The sequence below is a fragment of the Acanthochromis polyacanthus genome, chromosome 10 (assembly GCF_021347895.1).
Source record: "Acanthochromis polyacanthus isolate Apoly-LR-REF ecotype Palm Island chromosome 10, KAUST_Apoly_ChrSc, whole genome shotgun sequence".
Classification (NCBI taxonomy): Eukaryota; Metazoa; Chordata; class Actinopteri; family Pomacentridae; genus Acanthochromis; species Acanthochromis polyacanthus.
In genome coordinates, this window is record NC_067122.1 from 6,200,359 (window position 1) to 6,214,726 (window position 14,368).

A 14,368-nucleotide genomic window follows, 5' to 3' on the forward strand; every position below is an offset into this window, starting at 1 on the left:
TTTAACGTCAACACAGAGGCAATTCCTACCATTCAAATTCACACCACCTGTTGACAACCAGTTAACGGAGATGTTGACATAAAACAGATACGATCAGCGAAAGCACAGAGGAATTAATCTTATCTGGACTCAAATATTTGCTGCAAGTCTCCACTGATTTGACGTGTTCTCTTCTGCCCTCTGCTCTTAATGCCGCTTTGGATAATCCACTGTGTTCAAGCTACAAGTGGGGAATTTTTCATCCTTCCGCCAAAAAGTCGTCAGTGAGGGATTTTTCAGTGCCCTGGTCTAAATAATAACGCAAGACATACATCATCACTGCTGCATTCAGAGGGAAAATTCAGTGTCCCGTCTTTTAAATTATGTTCATTAGTTTTTTATTACACTCTGTTCCACCCCGAACTTTCATGTTTTATGGCCCTAATACTCCCTTTGATAAATTCATTCCTTTCAACTGACAATCTTAACAGTCTTATTTGGAGAATTTTGCTGCTGCCTGCTTACGGGCGGCACAATATATCGTTTCAGCACTGACACTGTGACATATAGTGACATTGCATAAGTGCAATGTGAAGTAATGGAATTTACACACGTGGACAAAATTGTTGGTACCCCTCAGTTAAAGAAGGAAAAACCCACAATTCTCACTGAAATCACTTGAAACTCACAAAAGTAACAATAAATAAAAATTTATTGAAAATTAAATAATCAAAAACAGCCATCACTTTTGAATTGTTGATTAACATAATTATTTTAAAAAACAAACTAATGAAACAGGCCTGGACAAAAATGATGGTACCTCTATAAAAGATTGAAAACTATTTGACCAGAGTGACATGATTCACTCAGGTGTGTCATTTAATTGACATCACAGGTGTTTCCAAACTCATAATCAGTCAGTCTGCCTATTTAAAGGGAGACAAGTAGTCACCCTGCTGTTTGGTGAAAAGGTGTGTACCACACTGAACATGGACAACAGAAAGCGAAGGAGAGAATTGTCCCAGGACATCCGAAAAAAAATGATAGACAAACATCTTAAAGGTAAAGGCTATAAGACCATCTCTAAACAGCTTGAAGTTCCTGTGACAACAGTGGCTCATATTATTCAGAAGTTCAAGACCCACGGGACAGTAGCCAACCTCCCTGGACGTGGCCGCAAGAGGAAAATTGATGACAAATTGAAGAGACGGATCGTTCGAATTGTATCCAAAGAGCCCAGAGCAACCTCCAAAGAAATTAAAGGTGAACTCCAAGGCCAAGGTACATCAGTGTCAGATCGCACCATTCGTCGTTGTTTGAGCCAAAGTGGACTTCATGGGAGACGACCAAGGAGGACACCACTGCTGAAAAAAACTCATAAAAAAGCCAGACTGGAATTTGCAAAAATGCATGTTGACAAGCCACAAAGCTTCTGGGAGAATGTCCTTTGGACAGATGAGACCAAACTGGAGCTTTTTGGTAAGGCACATCAACTCTATGTTCATAGACTGAAAAACCAAGCATACGAAGAAAAGAACACTGTCCCTACGGTGAAACATGGAGGAGGCTCAGTAATGTTTTGGGGCTGCTTTGCTGCATCTGGCACAGGGTGTCTTGAAAGTGTGCAAGGTACGATGAAATCTGAAGACTATCAAGGCATTCTGGAGAGAAATGTGCTGCCTAGTGTCAGAAAGCTTGGTCTCAGTCGCAGGTCATGGGTCTTCCAACAGGACAACGATCCAAAACACACAGCCAAAAACACCCAAGAATGGCTGAGAGAAAAGCGTTGGACTATTCTAAAGTGGCCTTCTATGAGCCCAGATCTGAATCCCATTGAACATATGTGGAAGGAGCTGAAACATGCCATTTGGAGAAGACACCCATCAAACCTGAGACAACTGGAGCTGTTTGCTCATGAGGAGTGGGCCAAAATACCTGTTGACAGCTGCAGAACGCTCATTGACAAATACAGAAATCGTTTAATTGCAGTGATTGCCTCAAAAGGTTGTGCAACAAAATATTAAGTTATGGGTACCATCATTTTTGTCCAGCCCTATTTCATTAGTTTGTTTTTTTAAATAATTATGTTAATCAACAATTCAGAAGTGATGGCTGATTTTGATTATTTAATTTTTAATAAATTTTTATTTATTGTTACTTTTGTGAGTTTCAAGTGATTTCAGTGAGAATTGTGGGTTTTTCCTTCTTTAACTGAGGGGTACCAACAATTTTGTCCACGTGTGTAACTGAAACAAACAGAGCTGGAAGTTTTCTTTTCAGCTTTATACAAAAGAAATTTTTCAGAAGTCTGTCCGATACAAGCTAATTTACAAGATAACACTTTATTCTGAAGAGTTTGTTTGCTTGCATGAGCACAGTGGAAATGAGGAAAGAACACAAGAGAAACACTAGAAAAGATTTGGTTGCAAAAAGAAATGTAAAATCAGCCACAGAAAGGCGGACTCTGACCAAAAACAGGTAATCTGTCTTGCTATTGTTGCTACCACACATGCTGACAAGACTAATTTGTTTGACATTTCAATCACCACATAGCTGGATGATGATGACTGCAAAGCAAACACACAAATAACCGTCTTTGTATTCATCATGTTTGACTTCCTGTTCAGTCGGAAAATGAACCATATTTTGATATTTCATTAAACTCACTACATTCGACTTATCTTATTTCAAAAGATTCTTTAAAAACAACACAAGATCCAGTGCTCCTCATTGTAACTGTTGAAGTTGTTAGTGCTTCCATTATAATCAACCAGAAACACAAACATCATATAGCATTTTTTTTGCCAGCATCATGTAGCCGTAAACTGCCCTTGAGTAAACATTTAAAAGAGAATACAAGGAGAATAGAAAGAGGCTTTACTTATTTTATTACAATTCCTTTTTTTCTTCTTAAAACTTAAAGCAACACAGTTAAATTCATCTCCACTAAACCTGTTCTGGATCAGGCGTAAACTAACCGTGACGTCACCCGTTGGTTTCAACGCAGAGAAAATGAAGCCCGGATTTTGCTACTTCCTGGTCGCCGTTTTGGATTTTTTGGAGCCAGTGACGTAAAAAGCGTCATCAAACAGGCTGGACCGGAGAGCAACTAGGGGCAGGATTGGCTGAGGACTCTTAGCCCGCCCACGTTTTACCACAGAGGCTTCTGTTGCTGTCCATCAAGTATAGCCACGCCCCCTGGCTCCGCCAACTTTAACGATTTATTTAAAATTCAGTATTGATTTATTTTAAGATCGGCCACCTGATCTCTCATTTTGACCATGAAAACTAACAGGAAAAAATCCTGAGCGGTAGAACATCAGTCTATCAAATTTTATTTTTTCCAAAAATGAATTGGGGTCTATGGAGCAAAAGCTTTTTGGAGCCAACCCTAGCGGACAGCGGGATATTGCAAGTTTTTGACACTTCCGGGTTGGCTTCAATTCTGGAGCCAGATGCTACATCCACTATATATACAGTCTATGTTCTGGATGCTTGGTGGCTCATTTACTGCTCACATGACTAAGTGCCAAGGTGCTGCCGCTGACGAGCTAACATGCTAACATGCTAACCAGTCGGGAACCTGCTCTTGCAGCTCAGCTCGCTCCCTAAGCTCCTTCATGTTTTCTGCCATTTACTCCCCCAGGTATTTTGATCTCAGTATCATACATCCTTTCACTAAAGAGCAAGCCTGCCAACTGGCAGACTCTCCTTCACCTCAAAACAACAATCGAGTCGGCTTACAACAGGTCAACAGCACAAATGCGCATGTCATAGCTAATCAAACCTGACGTGGAAAAAAAAACAAAACAGACGCATTTACTCCGAGCAAATGTGCTAATCTGTGCAATCTCCTAATCTGAGATGATTGTGCTGGTTTAAATGGCAGCGTGGGCAGGCCTTCAGGCTGTGTTCACACCAACAATAGTGCTGCATGGATGAAAAAGGCATTCATTTCAATGAGACCACTGCTTTGACACAGGAGGCAGGTAGGAAAAAACAAATGAAAGGAAGGGATGTCTGGCAAAGAGTTTAAACCTGCCTCAAGCTTTGCTACAACAAAAAGCTGCATCAGCTGCTAACGCACAGCACTGACCAATCGCATCCATGCAAGTGCACATTCATGCCAAGTTAACAATTCTACTGTTTACTATGCCACTGACAAAACAAAGAATTATTCGATCCCCTGGCATCCCATGCCTTCAACTCATGGCTGTGTTTTCATTCACACCTGGAGAAACCTGCTCCCACGTGCTACTGTGTCATTTACAGTCTTAACTCAGTTCAGTTTATTTGCCATGTGCAGTATAAAACCACATTGGAAAGAGGTGCAAGAAGCTCAAAGTGCACTGTCAACATCTAAAAACAACAAATACAGCAGAAAATAGCACAGTAAAAAGAACAGAGAACTAATGCCACATAAAAAAGAATGAAGTACTAAGATCCAATAAATAGTTCATAAGAAAATTTTTAAAAAAAACATAATAAATTTTAAAAAAACCTGCTACTGAAACTCTGGATTTCAGTCGCAAGTGTCGACTGATATCATGATTTTTGGGGGGAAGATGATGCAGATTATTTACAATCAAGTAGAAAATGAACTGATATTTTTTGTAATAAAAATTTAAATCTTGTCATCTGCATTTTGAATGACGCAAATTTCTGTACAATCGTGGCCACAAATACAGATGTATCAGTAGATGCTGATAGGTGGTTGTGCTCAGTGAAGCCTCTGGTCTCCATTCAGTTACTTCAGCACAGACTAATGTGTTTCAAAAGATTTAAATAAGATGTTCTGAAGTTGGATTTACAGTCTAAACTCTGGATTTTAGTGCTCCAGAGAAGCAGAGCTCAATTGACAATGTTTTTTTAAGGGCAAGACTGATCATTTAGAATCAAGGAGAAGATCAGCTCTTAATTGAGACAGATACAAATTCGCAATAAAAACAGAAATATTGGTGTCAGCATTTTGAATGGCACTAATTCCTGTACAATTGTGGCCAAAAATCAGTAGATGCTGATAGGTAGCTGTGCACAGTGAAGCCTCTAGTCTCTACTCAGCTACTTCAGCTCAGACAGGTGTGAAACCAAAAACTGACTTCAAAAGACTGAAAGAAGATGTTCTAAAGTAAGATTTACCCAAGATGAAAATCAGCTTCCTTTATCGACATGGGACGATCATGTTCATTGAAATGCAGGAGGTCAAAATGATGATCATGTTTAATATTCCATCATGCAGTCCTCTTAAAGAGCCATCAACTCTTTTCTCTGAATCAGGATAACAACCTGCTCTGTGGTGCGATTCTATTCCACAAAACACGTTTTAATTTCTTATCAAATGCTCAAAGAAGCTGTGTTTGGGAGGAAAAAAAAACGTGAGAACAGCGTTGAAATTGTGAACCGCTTCTCCAAACTGCAGCTTGAGGGATTCTCTACAGCGGCTCATTTAGGGAGCTGACTGAGATCATTTCCTGTCCAAGAAAAAGACAAATGCATCTTCTGGCGCTTCGGCTTCTATTGAGTTTTCTCATTACCAAGCAGAGCCGGGCCTTAAGAGGCCGTATCCTGCTCGCCTGTCCTGCAGGGCCAACAGTTTTATCAGACTGCCCAGTGGGACCATTAACATTGTTTAAACGGAGCGGAGATGCGTATTCTGGGGTAAAAAGGTCAAGACAGATGTTCCTTGGGCAGTTTGTATTCATTACTTGCTGATGAAAATGCTGACATCTTGCTGTAAAAATCTGAAAATCTCTTTAGATATTATTCAATTTCAGGTCAGAGGTCAGCTGCACAGAAAAGCCGGGGGTAATTTGGGGTTTCCCTGCAAAGCAAGCAGAAACTTGACAGGAAAGTGGGGGGGGGGGCATGTGAAGTCTTATGCAACAGTCATATCATATGGGACCTCAAAGTGCAAGCCAGCTGTCCAAGAACCGTCACTCAGGGCAGTGGAGTCCTTCAGTAGTTTTTTTTTTTAAAGTTCAGTTAAGTTGAATCAGAACCTAAATTAAAGGCTTCAACAGACAAGAGCATCTCCTCACCGCTGACTGACACTTCACAGATTCAGATTTCGGTGTCAAGCTAATACAGTTTTCAAAGAAAGCAAAAAGAAAAGAGTGAGTGAAAGCCCCATCAATGAAAATCTGACCTCGGCAGTGTTACGTCTCTGTCTTCTGTGATGGTGTAAGGCGTCAAATCTCATGGTGTACAGCATCAGAGAGCAGCTCAGTTCAGTAGCAGCTTGTTACAAGATTCAAGGCTACCGAACCTCCGAAAAGCAGGGAAAATACTCGCACGGTGTGTGCACTTCCAAAAAACACTCAATTCATTAGCAGGCAGCACGAGTCAAGTGCTTTCAACAAGCACCCTGTCAGTCAGGCTACTGAGGCTCACATTTGATTTTTGTTAATGTCCGCGGCTGTTTGAAGCTGAAAGCGTGCAGCTTTAATGGCAGAGTAACTGCACTAACTTGAATCCAGCACTGAGACGACGATGAACGCTCTCCGTTTCCCTGCAACAAAAGTGGGCTCAGTATGACAGGCTGTGGTTTACAGTGCATGCAAGCATTGATTCGGTGACGTGCAGATCAAAAAGATGTCTAGACAGCTATGGTACAGCTGGGCCAAATGAGCTTTTTTAGAGATGCGGGCTGCATGTCAGCTGTTTCAACAGGAACTGAAATACTGTACTTCACATTTAAACAGAAACTGCAAAACTCTCCACCAAGTTCATTTCTGACCGTGAGAAAATTTTGTCTTTTCAAAACAAATGGAAATATGTGAAAGAGTTAACTGATGTTTCACACTAAAATCTCAGCACACATGAATGAGCCAGAGGAAAAGTCCTGCACGATGTCTCACTTACTGCACAGATATGTGTGGTTATTTAGGTTTTACGTGCGTTTAATTTTTTAAAAGCACACAAAACATTTATCCTTCAGTGTTTATAGACTGCTGCTTGTGATGTACAACCAATCAGATGGAGCCATGAGTGGGAATCATGTCTGAGAACACAGTAGCCACAGAGAGAGAGAGAGAGAGAGACGACTACATCAGAGGCAAGGGAACGCACTTTAAAATTGATGTATTTTTACAGAAAAAGGTGCAATATCAGTAACTGGAAAAACACTGAACAGTGGATTCATTCAGCTCCTTATTTTTAAAAAACTACAATATTAAAATGTTTTTCATTTCAAAAGTTTCACTACGAGTGAATTCTCAGTTTTCCCGGCGTCACACGTCACCTCACATGTGTGAAAGCTGCATTTTCAGCCTTGAAAATTGGTCATTTTAGGTGAGAGAACCCTGCTGTGGAAACTCAGATTTAAGGTGGGCACAGAAACTCGAGCGCATGAAAAGGAAAACATGAAAACAGCCTCGTGCGCAAACATCCAAGAGAAGCTCACACGGTCATCTCAATTACAGACAAAAATGACTTCATAAGACAGATGCATGTGTGCATATGCATGCGATGCCTTCCCAAACACACCTGATGAAGGGCAGAAAGATAGAAATGCTAAATGAATATGCGAGCAGCAGGCAACTGAGCAGGTGGGAGTTTCTCTCATTGTTTTAAAGTAAACATCCCCCAAAAATGCACACATTTCAAAATGCTTATTACGCTTTCTGCTTTATCAATCCAAAACTATGCAAGTGTTCTTCATTTGAAAACTTGACCTACTCCATGCAACACGTCTCCCGTATTTCACTGAACAAGATCACATCACACCTATCGGAGTTGCAAAATCAAGTCTTTATGTGACAAAATCCTGCCGCAGAGCTCCGGTATAAGGTGAGCACAGAGAAATGAGAACATTTGTATACATCTGATGGAGGTCGGACAGACAGAAATATAATCAAACAAGTATTTTGGCAGCAAGTGAAACAGCAGACGGGAGTTTTTCCTCATTGCGTTCAAGAAGCATTCTACTTTAAAACATTCACAACAAAGACTCGATCTTTTAAAGATATGGCAAAGTGACAATTTTCTGTTTAAAACTTCTTCTGTTGTTCATAAAACATTAAATTACCTCTGCTTCCTCCATCTTCAAATAAAATCCTCATTCTATAAGCATGCATTTCTAAAGTTTAACTACTCAAATCTGTTCTCAACATTCAAAGACGTACAAAGACGAGGAAAGCAGCTCTCTGCACACGCATCTCAGTTACTTACAAAAATGGCTTCACAACACAGAAATGTGCACCAAAACTGAATTTGAGACCACATTTAATGACTCCAAATGACACGTACACCTCTAGAGATGCAGATGAGCCGCATCATGCTGCTCAGGATCCTGCAGGATGTGGAAAAGTGGTAAATTACCTCTGCTTCCTCTGTCATCAAATAAAATCTTCATTGTAAAAGTATGGAAGTATTCTGCATTTCTAAAGTTAAACTACTCAAATCTGTTCTCAGTGTTCAAGCCTTACATCACATCAGGCTACATATTCAGCTTCTGAAATGACAAAATCATGCTGTGAAGCTCCGATTTAAGGTGCAGAAACTCCAGTAGATAAAGACGAGGAAAGCAGCTTTCTGCACATGCAACGCTCTGCCATTTCAGTTGCATACAAAAAAAGTCTTCACAAGACAGAAATTTGCACTGAAACTGAACTTGAGACCACATTTAATGACATACACACTTTCTTACATACATACATACATATTCAGCAAATGAAATGACAAAATCATGCTGTGAAGCTCAGATTTAAGGTGCAGAAACTCCAGCAGATAAAGACGAAGAAAGCAACTCTCTGCACATGCATCTCAGTTACATACAAGAATGGCTTCACTAGACAGAAATGTGCACGAAAACTGAATTTGAGACCACATTTAATAACTCTAAATAACACCTACATCTCTAGAGCTGCAGACCAGCCACACCATGCTGCTCAGGATCCTGCAGGAACTTCTTTTTGGTCCATAAAACATTGAGTGGCCTCGGTTTCCTCTATCACAAAATAAAATTGTCATTCTATAAGTACGTAAATAGTCTTCATTTCTTAAGTTTCACTCAAATCCATTGTCAGTGTTCAGCCTTACACTTCACATCACACTTGTGTAGGCTGCATATTTATTAGCCTTTGAAATGACAAAATCATGCTGTGAAGTTCAGATTTAAGGTGCAGAAACTCCAGCAGATAAAGATCGAGGAAAGCAGCTTTCTGCGCATGCATCTCTCTGCCATCTCGGTTACATACAAATAATGTCTTCACGCGACAGATTTGCACTCAAAATGAACTTGAGACCACATTTAATGACATTCATTCTGACTTAAATGCATACAAATTCAGCTATTGAAATGACAAAATAACGCTGTGAAGTTCAGGTTTTAAGGCGAGTTGATAGAAACTCCAGTAGACAAAGATCGAGCAAAGCAGCTCTCTGCACATGCATCTCTCTGCCATCTCAGTTACACACAAAAAATGCCTTCACACGACAGAAATTTGCTCTGAAACTGAACTTGAGACCACATATAGTGACTGTAAATGACACCTACACCTCTAGAGCTGCAGATCAGCCACACCACGCTGCCCAGGATCCTGCAGGATGTGGAAAAGTGCTAAATTACCTCTGCTTCCTCTGTCATCAAATAAAATCCTCATTCTATAAGTACGGAAGTATTTTTCACTTCTAAAGTCTAACTACTCAAATCTGTCCTCTGTGTTCAAGCATCACACTTGTGCAGGCTGCATACTCAGCTTTTGAAATGACAAAATCATGCTGTGAAGCTCAGATTTAAGGTGCAGAAACTCCGGCAGATAAAGATCGAGGAAAGCAGCTTTCTGCACATGCATCTCTCTGCTCAGAGTAAAAAGCACATTGCCATTTCAGTTACGGATAGCAAATGGTTTCAAAAGACAGAAATTTGTACTGAAACTGAACTTGAGACCACACTTAATGACTCTAAATGACACCTACACCTCTAGAGCTGCAGATCAGCCACACCATGCTGCCCAGGATCCTGCAGGATGTGGAAAAGTTGAGGAAGCCTCCTGAATGTAAAGGCTGATATTGAGATACTGAGCTCCACCACACACAAAACGTGCTGGGGTGAAATGTTTGATATTTAAACTGCAGCTTCAGACCAGAAAAACTGCACAGACTTGTTGGCTGCTCTCTGCACGCCTTCCCCCCTTCCTACAATGTCACCCAGGGCTCGATGCAGCAGCAGCAGCCTGGCGAGGGGCGACATCCACCCAGAAGAGGAGGAAAAAAAATGCACCAACTTTGTGTCTTGATTTAATCCCGACCTCATGCAGACTGTCCACACGCACACACGCTGAACTTTGGACGACAGGAGCAGCGAGGTTAGCCTAATGGAGGACCATGAGCTCTTTTCTTCAAGAATATTCCAGCTCAATGGGAAACAAGAAGTGCTGTTGGGTTCAGGAGGAACAACAGCATTTAAACATGACGAGACAGGCAGACAGGCGGCTGCCACTGCCTCCTCTCCGGCTCGGCCAACCGTGTGCATCCCGGCCGGCATTAAAGCCGCATTTTACGGCACACTTTCCCCCCTGAAAACCCTCCTCATCCCTGGTGTGCAACTGCAGGGCCCGGCGCCGCCATACACCAGCACACAGACACATAAAACAACACGTACAGCATGCCCCGTAGCACCGAGCCGAGTGAGACATGCGAAAAATGAGGAGGAGGGGGAGCGAACCGGGACCGTAAACCGGCCGTCGACCCGCCGAGGACGGACACACGCGGTGAGACGAGAGCAGTTAGCCGAACTGACCTGTTTGGGAGCAGCACGGTCCGCTGGATGTGGGATCGAATCCGAGTTAAATCCACTATCAGTAAAACAAAGAGGCGAAAATGACCGAGCGGCCGCGGAACAGGCCGAAACTGCGCTCCTGGAGCAGCGGGGCGCATGCGCAGAGCGGGCGAGCCGGAGGTGGTGGGGGGAGGAGGGAGGCGGGGTAAACGAGGACAACAAATATTTAAAATCGATCCGTCGCGTGTCGTCAGTCATTAATCTGGTCCCCCTACTGCTGATTAATTAGTTAATTAATGTATTATAATTATCGATCAGTTATCAGACTCACTTTATTGATCCCAGAGGAGATATTATTTAGTGTAATGTAAAAAAAATATTTTTTTTAATGCGTACTTATTTAATTTTTATAGTGATACAATAATATTTGTATTTCTCTTTTTCATTGCTGCTGCTCTTACCCTATTCATTTTTCTACTTTATTTTTATTCCATCAAATATTGTCGAGTATTTACGGCAGAAAATTCAACTACAGACAACATTTTTTAACAATTTCAAAATGCCAAATTATGTCCATACACTAACATTTTTAAAAATGTTTCTTTTATTTTAATGATTTTTTCAGTATTTTGAAATAGGAAAAAAATAGCTGGAATAACATTAAAAAATATTTTAAAAGATTGTTTTATATAAAAATATACATTTATAAGAATTAGAGAAACTTTTTCATTATAGATTAATTTTAAAGTCACATATTGTAAAAGCACAAATTTTTGATGTTGATATATGTACTCTGTTGGCCTGTGTTTGTGACAGTCAACATGCAAAATATTATTTTTTTCTGTGATTTTACTAAACAATATTTGGGATTTAACAAAACAGGAGAAGTGGAAAATATTAGTTTAAAGATATTTATTATTTTCAGTGCTCAATATATAAAAATTTTTCTCCTAAAACCATCATATATCTGCATTTTTTTTGCTGAGTTGAAAACAGCAAAAACTCTGTACTGTTATGGTCAAACATTGGAAAAGAACATATCACAAATTATAAAAATAAAGATTTTTGATATGGACTTTTTTTAAACATTTTTTTGCAGTTATAAGGAAAAAGAAAGGAAAAGGAAATACCTTTTTACCTGTAATTTTACTAGCTATTATCTCTAACTTAACAAAACTGATAAAATCTGTAGAATAACTGTACATTTTTTAAAAAACAGTTCAAAAACATTTTTTTGCAGTATTGTTTTTGCAGTCCTGGATATATGGATACATAAGTATTCAGATCCTCTACTTAAGCAAAAGTACCAACACAGTAACATACAAATACACTATTACAAGTTAAAGCTCTGTAAAACAAATCCCATTTAAGTAAAGATACATAAGTATTAGCAATAAATTGCAGTAAAAGTACTGGTTTGGTCTCTCTGATTGATATATTATTATATCTGTCATCATTAGATTAGTATTAGTGAAGCTGTAGCTGCTGCAGCTACTTTAAATCCAGTTTAATACACAGGAACTGCAGATAAATCTAAAGGCTTCAAACATGATTAATGTTCTGAAACACAAATCTGTTTTTGGCTTCCCTCTAATCTTAGATTTTTGCTGAGACACTGAATCAACGGAACATTTATTGAAACGATGTGACGTTTAAAGGGTAAAAAAAAAACAGTATTAGGTGGAGCTGTTTACAACTCAGACAGCATCTTAACATCAAACTGCTTTTGGAAGACGCTGGAAACTGGTTCAGTCTTTAAAGGCTTATATATCATCAGCTGTTCGAAGGCTTCAACTCAAAGACACTGTCGGATAAATGTAGTGGAGTGGAAGTACTGTTCAATTCAGTTTGATTTAAAAAACTTTATTTGTGCCTATGGGGTAATATAAGAAACATAAAGCAGTTGGAGGAGCTAATAAACAATTTAAGGTGCAGGTGAGTTGTAGGTGTATGAAGTAGCATAAAATGGAAACACTCAAATAAAGTACAAATATCTTAGCATTTTACTTAAGTACAGTAATTGAATTAGGTACTTAGTTACTCTTGATCACCACATTTTTGCTCGTAAATTGTTGTGAGCTTTTGAAAAAGTTTAGTCTAAAGTGTCAACAGTTCACAGTTTCATTATAAGAAAAGTTGTTGAGCTCATTTGTTGTCTTTTATTTTATTTTATTTTGCCCATATGCCAAGTTATTGATTAGAAATAATGACTCTGAAACACAAAGTAGTCACAGCTGCTTACATCCGTTTTTAGCTCGACCACAAGCCAACATCTACTGACTCTCTGACATTTACATGACCCACTAACGGTTCATGCCACCATGTCTTTGCAAATACGAAAATTAAATGTAAAAAAAGTAGATATAGGTCTCCTCCACAACACAGCAATTTCTTTGTGCCCAGTTTAGAGCAACTATATACGTTAAAGGTCAGTGTAAGATTGACCATAGAGTGGGTAAAACTTTGAGGAAATAGTCTTAAGAATGGTCCTGAACATTCAGTTATAATTCTGATAATTCCTAGTTAAAGTGAGCTATGTATAAAGAAATCTAAAGATATACAGGTGGAACTGTCCAGCTATAAAAAAAATCTGTATTTTCATGAAAAGTTTACATCAAATTTATTTATCTAGGACAGTATACATTTTATAAATCTTTGTTTGTTTGTTTTTTAACAAGAGCGCACCTTTTCTCATTTTTGTGCGTTATGTCTTCTGCAGGAGCAACTGCAAGCATGTGGCTGTTGTCATCCTGAATCCATCACATGCATCAAATGATGTTGAGCAGGTATTGCAGAAGCCAGTGTCTCATTTTTTAAAATCTAGACTGGGTTGGATGGTATACAGAGCTCATTTAGGTAATCAGAGAAGTATATAAGAATAAAACAGGAAGGTTTCTTAACGCCAATTTTTGGTAGTTTGATACTTTTAAGACGAAACCTACAAACACACCACCCAGAAAAGAGAGCCAAAAACACATGCATTACAGGTAAATTAATCTTTTGGAGTTATGACAACTTCAAGTGCAATCATGTTCAACTAACAAACTACACTGAATTAGGGAAATTAGCTTTTGTGAAATTGTTCAGGTATGTTAAGGCAGTAGAAGGGACTTGAACTTATCTGAAATTCATGCGCTTAATTAAGAGCTAGGAATATATCCCTAGAATTACTTCTTAGAGCGTACAGAAAAAAGAAATGCCGACCATTCTGAAATGTAAAACATAAATTAGAGCCTAGACCCAGTTGTGATCAACTCAGCTGGTATCACTTTCATTACAAATGCTTTTCTTGAGAATCCGAAAGTCCAGGGCAGACAGGCAGGCAGCGTGAAACAGGGAGGAGTGAGCTGTTAGTGCACTCAGAGAGGCTCAAAAAACGAAGAGCTCTCACTCTGCTCCTGCTAGTAGCTGCAGTGAAGTGAAACTACCACCAGGGTGTGACTCAGATCAGCTGGCACGTTATTGCAAAGGTATTCTTCAGCAGGCAACCACAGATCAATTTTATATAGATCAAAATATGCAACAGAATAGCAGTCCTCTGCACATAATTAATGCCGACATTTCTTTAACCGGTTTTGTAAGTTAGAGATTCACTTAATCAACCACAACCATTTTTGTTTATTAAAATGTGAGAAATAACAGATATACATACATTTCTGTCAAAAAGGT

At 39.4% G+C, this 14,368-nt stretch overlaps 1 protein-coding gene across 1 annotated transcript in view; it reads right to left on the reverse strand.

The window, feature by feature from the left end:
* LOC110951666 (polycomb group RING finger protein 3) overlaps positions 1–10,864 on the reverse strand; it is an 83,851-nt gene extending 72,987 nt beyond the window's left edge. The window contains exon 1 of the mRNA XM_022194846.2: positions 10,721–10,864. The gene's annotated coding sequence lies outside the window, so the exon portion shown is untranslated. The remainder of the gene's footprint in view (positions 1–10,720) is intronic.
* Between the last annotated feature and the right edge of the window lie 3,504 nt (positions 10,865–14,368).